General features: G+C 35.4%; 1 long non-coding RNA gene across 1 annotated transcript in view; it reads right to left on the bottom strand.

The window, feature by feature from the left end:
* Window positions 1–10,265, bottom strand: part of LOC148093499 (uncharacterized) — a 33,296-nt gene extending 23,031 nt beyond the window's left edge. Inside the window, exon 1 of the long non-coding RNA XR_015714216.1 lies at window positions 10,076–10,265. This is a non-coding gene — a long non-coding RNA (uncharacterized LOC148093499). The remainder of the gene's footprint in view (window positions 1–10,075) is intronic.
* Between the last annotated feature and the right edge of the window lie 2,024 nt (window positions 10,266–12,289).

Here is a 12,289-nt window from a genome sequence, read left to right as displayed (position 1 = left end):
GTGAGTTCAGAATGGCAGCTGCAGACAGGATCCCGATGACCGTGGCGTGTCCTAACCAGACTGTATATTCCCAGGCTTATTTTACATGAGGCAGAAGCTTCTATTTTGTTCTGCCACTGCCATGTTAGATTTTCTGCTAATGGCAGCCAAATATATATTTTCATATTAATAGTTAAATTGTATTTCAAAAAGTCTGCAAACTTTACATTTCCATCAACAATGCATAAAAACATACTATTCCCCACATTTTCCCACTTTTTAATTTTGCAATGGATAAAAAATATCTATGTCAACCTAATTTGGATTGTCTCAATACTGTATTTGGACATGTTTTCATGTGTATTTGCCTGTTGGAGTTTGCTTTTTGTTCATTATCATGCCATATTGAGTTGTCTGTCTTTTTTTAAAATGTGTGAGAACACGGCTGGTGTGTCTTAGTGTCGAGTGTCGGCCCAAGAACCAAGAGGTGAGTGGTTTGATTCCCCATCAGGGCACATGCCTGGGTTGTGGGCCCACTCCCAGCAGGAGGCATGCAGGAGGCAGCCAATCAATGTCTCTCTCATTGATGTTTCTATCTCTCCCACTCCCTCTCCCTTCTTTTCTCTCTAAAATCAATAAAAACATGTTTTGTTTTGTTTTAAAATAATGATTTTTAACAAAGTGTGAGAGCTCTTCATAGGTTATTGATAAACTTATATCTCTTAGTTATTTTACTTCTTTTTAAATTTCTAAAATATATTATACAATAACAGTAATTTCAGGTATACTTCTAAAGTTCTTTTTATTGAAAACTTTTTAATGTTTCTTAACTAAGTAGTTTCGGGGAGGTAAATTATATTACAGTAAAATAAGGCCCTTCTATGATGATTTTATTTAAAGTTAAAAAAAAAAAATAGCTATAAAATAAAATACAAGTTTTAAAAGAGCAAGATCAAATGTTCTTAGTCATGCAAAGTTTCTAAAGTTTATGTTCATGAACCCCATTTGGAAAATATGGAAAATTTAATGGTGGAGTAACCAAGATAAAGAGAGAATCCAATAAATAGAATGACAATAGAAACGAGTGCATTACCAGCCTCTATTCCCCCCCAGTGGCAATGGTTGGTTACGTATCTTGATGAAGAGAGACACAAATTCTAGAACATGATGATTATAATTGGTGCACCTCATAGAGTTGTTTTAAGATTTACAAAAGCGTGAGAATCAAATATTGTTTTCTAATAATAATCTAGATTCTATTATTTTATTTTTGACTCAAATGTTCTTTCAAATAAAGTATTATGCTGTATATAATTTTCTCTGAAATGCTCTACTCCTCACCTACACTCAGTTCTAGAGGAACAACACTAATACACAGGTGTCTGACACTGTTAGTAGATCCAAGGCCAGTCTGATGCTAGACATCTTGTGAGCTCTTACTATAGATATGACAGGTACACAATTCCTTATCTTTTCATCTCATGTTGCTTGAAGTCACAAATGTTTAACTTTGAACCCCAGGAACTCAATTAACTTTTCAGTAATTTAACTGTTTAGGGCAAAATTACCAACAGAGTACAGATTCACCACAAAGAATGAAGTCCATACTAAATATGCCTTAGAAGAATATGACTGGCTGCTGGTCCTCCAGTGCAGGAAGTGGGCAGAGAGAGAACTGATTCACTTGATTTGTGTGACAGAGCATGCAATTTTTATGATTTATTTAAGATAGAAATGTTCACATCTCTTTTAATAAAGCAGGATGTCTCATGAAGAAAATGTGTTTTTATGACCCTTTGGGAGAACCTTGGCATTTCTTTTATTTTTCTATCAGACTTTTTGCAAATTTCTCTTCGATGCTTTCATAAATCAATAGTTGATTTATAAAATTCAGATCCTATATAGTCTCTAAAATCACAAAACCTTCTATAAGGTAGTTATAATTGATTAATATAAGCATAACTTATCCTCAAAATTTGCATACTTTAAATGGTAATTTAAAAATGTAAACATAAGCCTGCATATATCAAATAAATTGTAAGCTTTTCCATCGAAATAGTAATTCATCTGCATATTCCATTCCATGTATTGATGCAATATATATCCCTACATAAATCCATTTAAGTATTGCCAAAAAAACTGTGCAAACATAAAATATTGTGAAAACCTCAACCTCTGGCTGTTCCAATATATGCTTTTTATTTGTTAAAATAATATGGATTTGATGAAATTATAGTGTTCTTAATAATGCATTTTATTATGTCATACATGTTTTATTTATCAGGTAATCAAAATTTAAAAATTAACACTGGGCAAAATAAAACAAGTTATTTGGTAGCAATGTGGCAAACTTCTTCAAATCTCTTTTAATCTGTGCTGTTAAAAATATAACAACAGTAAATTAAGAAGCTAATGAAAGATATTTTGTTGTTTCTAATGGTAGATTCAATGTAACTACTGAACATACCAGTCATTATTAACCTATGAGCTCAGGGCTTAAATGAAATTTGCTATATAGGTCTAACATCATGGAAAAATGAGAGAATTCATCTATTTTGATAACAGTTCACTATTGTTCTGTTATATTAAAACAAACAACAATTTTTAATAACCCTTGAGGGTTTTTCAGGTTTGTAGTTGATAATTAGGAACACATGATCCTAGAGGAATAAGTGTGCTAATTTATCCTGGTATTTTCTTATGGAGGCCTCCCAGTAAAGTTATCAGATATTTTGCTCTCACCCATTGCCAGGTAAAATCGCCCTGCCTTTTTATGTCACCGGCAGGCAGTAGATTTCATTAAGCATTTACTCTGTAGAGAACAGTAAGTTCCAGAAATTCCGGAATTGGAAATGGCTCTGCAAATGTGTGTCCTGGCCATCTATTCTAAATTTAGATTCCCTGTCTGCACCCTCCGCCCAGCCTATCCCCTCGGCTTTCATCACCGCTAGAAACACACTGGGAGAGGGGACTGGCGCATCTCCGTGCGCGGTGGCTTTCCTGCCAGGCAAGGGAGGCGGCGCTCTTCTGCTTCCTCCCCCACCAAGCACCTTCAGTCTCTATCCCGACCCTTCTCACACTGGCCTCAATGTCTTAAAATAACCTCTGAATAAATTTAAAATGGTACAAAGCTTGTACAAGGCTTAGCGTCAAGTAGGTTGGTTGGTTGTCTGTTTTGCCTGCAAGGAGGAACAGAAATTTGACTACCTGTTTGAAACGGGAAGGGGGGTGTGGAAGGGGGAAAACAGCTATTAGGAAAACAAATATATCTTCGTGTATACTATTGTCCTTAAATAAAGAAACTTGGAACTCCTAATACTAGAAGGGAAAAGAAAGTATATGTTACACATATGTATATCACTTCTTTCATGACTTTATCATTTTTTTTCAATTTTCCCATAAGCAGATAAATCCTACTTGCAATAGGTATTATGTGGAATTAAATTTTTAATTAAGAAAGAAATATTAGGAAATGGGTATTCAAATTAGGAGTGCTGCATTTTAAAAATTTAACTATACCCCTTAATAAAATAAGTTCTTCACTAAAAATAACTACTGTACTTTATCAACAAAGATAAGAATTTTTTAATGGAGTTTAATAGCAATGGATAAGAATATAGAAGCTTTCACATCACCCACCCTACCATCAATTAAAAGGTTATCAGTTCAGAAGTTTTATATGACTTAAAAATTTAAATTTGATAGATAAGTAACATTTTGTTTTGAATCCTAGACCCTGAATTAACATATTCACTGAGTTATATGTAACCTAAGGTTCAGGAAGCTTTAGTTTCTGACATTTTCATAATAATTGCATGTAAAAACGTTTTGTCAAAATCTGTTACTTCTAGAATGAAGATTCTCTTAATGTTGTCAGAAAAACAAACAAGAAAAATAGCCTTGGAGTCTTTATAAAGTTTCCTCTACTGACAAAATCATGAAACCTGTAGTTCCTGGAAGGATTCAGAAGTATCTGATTCTACTTTTTAATGAGCATTCTAATATAAAGTTTAGAATAACCGAAAGAGAAAACAATATTCCAGCAATAAAACAAACCGCTGTAGAGGCAGATTTGTGTTGCCCATCTCTGTCATTGATATTGAAAATGACATCTAGGGGAAAAGCTTAATGTACTCTTCAGGTACAATATCCTGTTAAATTGTTTGTGAGCTGTTAGACCATCCTTGTACCTGGTATTAAAATAGATTCTTTGGCATTTTCTGTCCCATTATTACTGCTATTTTTCATTTGTTTTTCTGACAACATTAAGAGAATCTTCATTCTGGAAGTAACAGTTACTATATTCTATGCCCAGTGTTGTTACACTTGAACGTGAGTGTGGGGTCTCCTCTACAATAATACACTTGACAGGTGGGAGAAGAATGCACGAGCGGACCAACCATCCACGGCAGTGGGTCAGTCAGGGCATCAGTCAGAGCAGGCCAGGCTCAGCTGCCTTAGACGCCCTGAGCCTGAGGCTTCCTACAAGGAGAGGTGTTGCTCCCCCACGCAGCGTGAACAATGCGGCTTGGTGGGAGCTTTGTTTTAAGTAGTCACTCGGGGGCTCAAGCTGATAGAATGCTCACATCTCGTAGTGTCATTGTCTATTATTGGCCTTCTATGATCGGAGCAGGAAAAGAGATGATTGGTAAATCGGGTACTGGCTCCTTTTGGACTTCAGTTGTTCCCATCCATAGCACAGTCTTGTTACAATAATTAATAAATATGGCTCCACACAAAAGGGAAGAGGGTTTGATATTTAAGGAGACAGGTGGAATACTGGGTGTGCATCTTTCTACACTGGCTGGCATTACTTCTATGCAGTGTGATTAAGAGGACATCAGGAATTCTCATGTTTAAAAAAAGTACCCTGCAAGATAATTATTTATATTCAAATGTTCATTAGATATTTATTCCAGTGGATTATGACAGTACCTCTCATTAATATAATTATGTAATTATATACATTAAATGCTGAATACTTTAAATCTTTAATATTAACAGGTTGGTATAAATAAAGTTATTAGGGTTTTTTTTCATGCTTGAACTTAGTAAAATATAACTTGGTGGAGTGAAAATTTAGATTCAACTCAGTCAAGTCATGCTTATGTCATATGTTCAACTAAGGGATTCTGTGCAGCTCAGGCCAGGATCATGGCACTAGATTTCTCAGAGCACAGACAGATCCTAGTCAATGGTATGCTGGATAAGTGTGGCAGGACATCAAAACAAACCTTACTTTACGTATCTCAAAAATAATAACTAAAAGAAAATAAGTGAGAATCTTTGGTGCTGTTCTTTAAATGTTTTAAATTTTCTGCCTCCAGGAATTATAGTTAGTTTTCATTTTCTTACCTATTTATTGTTGGGTGGAGGTTTATAAATGAGTCAGGACTGATTTGTGGGCATGTGATCTGTACAGTCACACAGCGCCCTGGTTAGAATGTTCCCATGTTTGATTTTATTTTCTGTTGTCATTATCTTTAAAGTCTTAAAAATTTTTGAATAAAAAATATCACATTTTCATTTTGCATTAGGACCCACAACTTATTCAGCTAGTCCTGGAACTAGTTCTGGGCAATTAGTTGTGAGTGGAAGTGAAGTGTGTCGCTCCTGGGCTAGTGAATTTATGGTCAGAACAAAACCCTGTCAAGTTTTCTTCTCCCAGCAAATGACCCAAGTTTCACTGTGAGCATGGGCCCAAGAGAGTGTCATGTTCAGCCGAGGTGCCAGGTGAAAATAATGATCGTGTCATATGAATGAGAAATAAGTTTGCGGTAGATTGCAAATGCTGGCCAATTCTCACCCTTCCACATGTGTCTGCCCCTTAGGAATGTGTTTTATAGCTCCTCACATCAAAAGTGGAGTCTATTTTCCTACCTTGAATCAAAGGCTTCCTGGTGACTTGCTTTGGGCAATAAACTGTGGTGGGAGTGAGGCTGTACCTCATCTGAGCCCACACCTCGAGAGGCCTGTCTTGGTTTTTCTCTCTCTTTTGGAACTCTTGCCAGCTGTCCTGTGAACAAGCAGGGACTAGCTTGCTGCAGGATGAGGCACCACGAGGAGCAAAGATGACCCATCCCAGTCGAGACTCCAGGTGTGCGTGAGAATTCAGATAGAAGCATAAAGGCTACCACCAGATGACTCACAGTTGACCACAGATGTGTGAGTGATCCCCTCCGAGAATGGTTAGCTCTGTGGAAGAACTGCCCAGATGACCTATCAGTTGGCGAGGTGTTGACTTTTTGTGTTAATTTATTTGGCAACAATAGCTAATACAAAGGTTTGAAAGAAGATTGTTACCATAGCATATTGAAAGAAAAGCTATTTTTTGAGCACTTACTAGGTGCTACAGACACTGTTTTAAGTTCTTTATATATTATCACATTGGAGTCTTATAGCAGTTATATTGTTCTATTATTACTCTCATTTTACTGATAGGATAACTGAAGGAGAAGAAAACAAGCAAGTTACCCAAGGGTTGCAATACAACAGAATGCAAACCATGCAATTTCACATTTAGACCTTTTTTGTAATCACTGCCTTATTTTGTTCAAGGTCACAGGAATTGCTAATGGGAGATTTATTTGTGTGACAACATGGGCTGCAGTTCAGCGACACGAAGGTTTCTTATTCAGTAGATCTGAGTGGGCCTGAGACTGCGTGTTTCTAACAAGCTGCTGGGGAGGCTAATGTTGCTGAGTAGGAATATTATATGTTCCATATGTTGGAACCACTGCTCTTGGCTTTTGACATTAGACTGTTTAAAATGTATTACATTAAAATTCAAAGTATTTCCAATGAAATGTATTGCTATCGGTACTTCTTAAAATAATTAAGTAAAACTAAACATAGCTTGATATTTGTAAGAAATCTTTATTAGATTCTTCCATTTGCCAGTTGTAAGTGAACCACAGAATTTTTAATTGAAGTAAGAACTTCTGTGGCAAAATCTTAAAGCAGAACTACTGAGACTTTGGTTATCCTTTTGATTTAGAGATGCCTAGAAAAATTGTAGCTATAGGTTATAGAAAGAAAATTTAGTACTAGGGTTTTTACATTCAATCTCACCGTATTTTTAGGCTGTAGTTTAAAAAAATAGTAGTTCATGTATATCTAAATTGCTCTGGTAATTGAAAAAGAAAGAAAACTGCAACTTAATTTGTTTCTTCAATGGCTGTGTAAAAACAGACATCCCATAATGATGTTAACCACAGGAGGTCGTGGTGAAAGATAGCCCACTGGTGTTTTGATTACCACAGTGAGTTTGAATAGGCATCACTGATGAATGGTTATTGTGCATTCACTGACAACTTCATTGAACTTCATTATAAATTTTATAGCACAGTTGTATCATTATAAGTAACACAAATAGCCAGAAAACCCTGAGGAAAACATTGTTAAATAGTAGGTTAAATAGCTTATTTAAATGGAAGAAATAGTCTAGTATTAATTAGAGAAATGAATAATTTTAACTGTGAAAGCCTGGGCTTTCTGCCACTTGCTTTTGGGGTTATGGCTATTTATGCAACAAATCAATGTGAGACCAGTTTTCATCAACTGTCCATTTGATAGACTGAGGAAACAAAGGCACTATTTTCACAAAAATAATCAAATTTAGATTGATATATTAGCCAACTTCTGTGGAAATTATTGATTTCAATGGCATGACAGCTGTTACCTTTCTTCTAAGTAAAGAACCAGCTGTCACTTTCATTGGAATCAAATTATCTGTCAAACATTGATGTTGAACACAAAGTCAATGTGTGTCTCCCAGTCCATTTTGAGAAGCATCTGACAAAGAAGGAATTTACTTCTACATAATAAAGGTTATATATGAAAAGCTGACAGCTAACATTATGTTTAATGGGGAAAAACTGAAAGCTTTTCCTAAGATCAGAAACAAAGCAAGAATGCCCACTTCTGTTTAACACAGTACTAGAAGCCCTAGCCCGAGCAATTAGTCAAGAAAAAGAAATAGGAAGCATCCAAATCAGAAAGAAAAAAGTAAAATTATCTCTGTGTGCAAATTATATGATCTTATATATAAAAAACCCGTAAAATATAATAAAAATGTTAGAACTAGTAATAAAAATGTTAGAACTAGTAAACTAATTTGTAAAGTTATAGGATACCAAGTCAAAATACAAAAATCAGTTGTACTGCTATACACTAACAATGAACTATACAACAAAGAAATAAGAAAATCCCATTTACAACAGTATAAAAAAGAATAAAATACTTAGAAATAAACTTATCCAAGGACTTGTACACTGAAAACTATAGAACATTCATGAAATAAAATAGTTTGTTTTAGATTTTAAAGAAAATTTAAAGAGATGTGAGCTGTATTCTAAAATTATTGAGCATTAAGAACACTTTTGGATTAAACAGTAAATCAACTTGCCTGCCATTTCCTTGTGCCATGTGCCAAGTTTTATGCTTAGCACTTAACAGATTACACTTTATCTCCCAAATCAGCCTTTAAGTTAAATATTTTCTTCTCTTATCAAGCAATTCCAAAACATGTATTTGTGAACAAATGCTTTTATAGGGTATTATTTTATTCCATTACAGTAATTTGAAAACTGTGCATTTCTATTAAAGGCAATTAAGTACACGGGTCAAACTAGTAATGTTGATAATATAATAAATACATAATTATTTACTGGAGATACCTCCCTATTATGTCAAAACATTAATAAAATGTAAAAAAACAACAACCATGAGGTAAATAGTAACTTAATAGCTGCAATTTTGTTCAATTATTCCAAAAGGACAATAACCCCATCTAAAATTTAGGGGTAAGTTGGCTTTAATGAAAATTAATCATAGGAAATCCCAGACCTCTTAGAGATGATTAATTCAGAATGATTAATTTAGGATGATACAGTTCTGTTCAATGGGATGTGAATAGACAACATCTTTTTCACTGGACATTATTAATTCTTTCTGTGTCATATGGAACTGTAGCACCTATGGTTTGATAATAGGGTAGCTGGAAAGGGGACAAGACCAATGCATTGAGGATACCAGAGGGAAAAACAGGAATATCCAAGGTTCCAGATAATATTCTTGAACTTTTGAAATAACCATTTATAAAATTACACTATCTCAGCATTTCTCAGTACTTGGCATATATATATTTTTAAGTTTTACTTCTCTTTTTTTGAGTTAAGTGTTTTTTGTTACCTAGAACTGAGGAGCATCTTATTTGTTACAGTATGCGAAGCATGAAGTACACAGTGACTCCAGTGAAAGTAGAAATTGGTTCGATCTACAAAAATTTGTTCTGCATGTTCTCTTTTCGGGATTCTGAGACCAGTAGTACTTCATTTGCTTAACAAATCATTTATCTTTCCATTTAGTTCAGAAATTCAAATTATAATCAACAAAGGATATAAAATATCTCAACTAGATTCAGAATATAGTCCCAGAATATATTTGCTTTATTTCCAACAATACCTTGAAAATTCAGGTTCTTTCTTTCTTTCTTTTTTAAAATATATCTTTATTGATTTCAGAGCGAGGTAGGGAGAGGGAGAGACAGAGAGAGAGAAATCTCAATGATGAGAGTCATTGATTAGCTGCCTTCTACATGTCCCCTGCTGGAGATTGAGCCTGCAACCCGGGCATGTGCCCTGACCTGGAAATCAAACTGTGATCTCCTGGATCATAAGTCGAAGCTCAACTGCTGAGCCAACCCCCGCTGGGCCAGGTTATTTCTTTTCTGAGTTTTTTCTGGCTATCACCTATAGTTTCATATTCCAATCAAGTAAAATACTTAAAAAAATGAAAAAAGAATCTAAAGAATATTTTGAACTTTACTAGACATAGAAATCACTTGGCAGATTTACCTAATCTCAAGTCATTTCTTTAAATTAACGGTCTTAATATATGGTGACAGGAGAAGATGTGACTTCGGATGGTGGCACACAGAGCAATGTACAGATCTTGTAACAGAAAACCGCACCTGAAACCTATATGTTCATATTAAGCACTGTCACCCCAATAAACTTGATTAAAAAATTAGGAAAATCAATCACAAATTTAATAATGATAAAAAAACATGGATCAATTCAAAGTATAGTGGTACCTCGGTTTTCCAGCGTCTCCGTGGACGAACATTTCGGTTTAGGAACACTGTGAACCCGGGAGGAAATGCTTCGGTTTCCGATCGCGCCTGGGAAGCCGACCTCGCCACAGGGCTCCCCCCAGGGCAGGATCCAGAGGCCCAGCTGCCGGGCTGGGAACGGTTCAGAACTCGGTCTTCAGAGGATTCCATTCGAAAACCCAGGCACCACTGTAGATGAAGCTAATTTGTAAAAACAAAGAAGGTGGCATAAAGGCCCAGATGTGGAGACTTAGCAGGTCCTCAGTAATCTAGGCTTTTTTTAACCACTCCTCCCTCCCCCCAGGTAATATCTTGCTCTGGTTTCTCCTCTACTGTTTGCTTCAGAAAGACAGTTCTTCCCGTTTTCTCCTGGGAGGCAGAGTTGCACTCTGCTGAGAGCTTTCTCTTTATCTCCTTCCTCCTGGAACATTCCTTCCCCGCATCTCCCTCCCACTGGCCCCGCTCTCCTCTCTGCTCAGCTTAGATGCCCCTTCTCCTCGAGGCCCTTCCTGACCCTACACCCTACTCAGAGGCCTTCCGACTACACTGAACTGGGCTGCAGGCAGGACTGTGAGCCCTAGAACAGGTGTGTGTTCTGCTTGTTCGCCACTTTACAGCCAGCATCGAACACAGTCCCTAATTCCTAGCAGAGGCTTGACCTGTAGTTTGAATGAATAATTAGTCTGAGGAATGATGTTGGCAGATTAGAGTTTATGGGAGAAGAGACTATGCATACAAGGAATGGAATTAGAGCTTTTGAGAGGAAAACAACAGGTTCCCTGGCAAATCATTGCAATGTTTTCAGGATGTGGGACCCTGAAAAAAAGGATTTGCAGTTACTCCGGTTTCTCAGTGACTCCCCTTCTTCGTCCAACCCATTTCTCTTTCATCAACAACTTTATCCAAGGAATTTACATTTAGATCCCAGGATAAGAGAACTTGATTTTATGCTAATCTCCATATGTCCTATCTATTACTTATGGTTTGGCAGCTCTACACGTGTTTCATATTGAATTGTCAACTTTGCAGCAGCTTTAAAATAAAAAGAAATATTGAAAGTGGAGAAATGTATTGGACCCTTAACTAAAGAGTGGTCCTAAGAGCAATATCCAGATGATCACACTTTTAAAATAAAAAGATTGGTTGAAGTGTTGGAACAATAATGTAATTTAATCTCTCAGTCCAAGTATGCTGAATATTCTTGTGAAAATAACCCTGAGTCAGGTACCTGACATGTTGGATTGCAATGGAAATATTAGGCCTATGGTGCTTTATTGGTAGATAAATTTTATGTAAGGTTGAACCAAGTTACAGTTTCAGAGACTAACGGCCATTTATATTACGAGCACTAATTTTCAGCATGCTGAAGTAGCAAACAATAATGAATCTTGGCTAAGACAAGGTAAAAGAAAGAAGAAATATATGCACATCATGAGCCAGAGTCCATTTTCTTGCTAATGAGGCTTAAATCCTGCCTTCAGTTTCAGTATGGAGACTGAGCTCTTCATGTCTAGAATATTTCTGGGATATAAGCAGGTCCTTCAATTAGGGCACACATTAAGCAAGAGCCAAAACAAATGTAACACACGTTTCAAAAATTAGAGAACAAATCTAGTTTTTTGTTTTATTTTAACTAAAAACTTTAATACAGCTAGATTATAGACCATTTGTAATAAAAGAAATATGTCAATCATTGCTTTACTATACTAACCAAATTGCTATTATTAATAACTATATTTGTTTTTCTTTCCAGGCTTTTACCTTTTAAAAAATAATACTTATTTTGTTGTTGTTGAAAATATTCATTATTATCTATCTATATGTCAATATATGCATGCATATGTATTTCTGTATTTATTTATTTATTTATATCTATACAAAGTTTATTTTTTCCTTGGTTTAGAATTTTATTATCCTGATTCTTGAAATATCTAGTAATTTTAGAACAAGTACCATTTATATTAATCTTTTTAGAGATTCCAAATGATATTTCAAACAGGAAAATTAGACAACTAAAAAAGATCCATAAGTGATCCAGATGTTAGAATTTACAGGTTAGGACTTTAACTGCAATTACTACTTAAAAAAAAAAAGAAGAAAAAACTTTGGAGAAAAAAGATGAAATAATTGGGTAATATATTAGAGAATAACATGGAGAGTTCTTGGAAGAGCTTGATATGCCCTTTGCAGTTTATC

This window comes from Miniopterus natalensis, chromosome 3 (genome assembly GCF_054644295.1).
Source record: "Miniopterus natalensis isolate mMinNat1 chromosome 3, mMinNat1.hap1, whole genome shotgun sequence".
Taxonomy (NCBI): domain Eukaryota; kingdom Metazoa; phylum Chordata; class Mammalia; order Chiroptera; family Miniopteridae; genus Miniopterus; species Miniopterus natalensis.
This window is presented reverse-complemented; position numbering and strand designations above follow the sequence as displayed.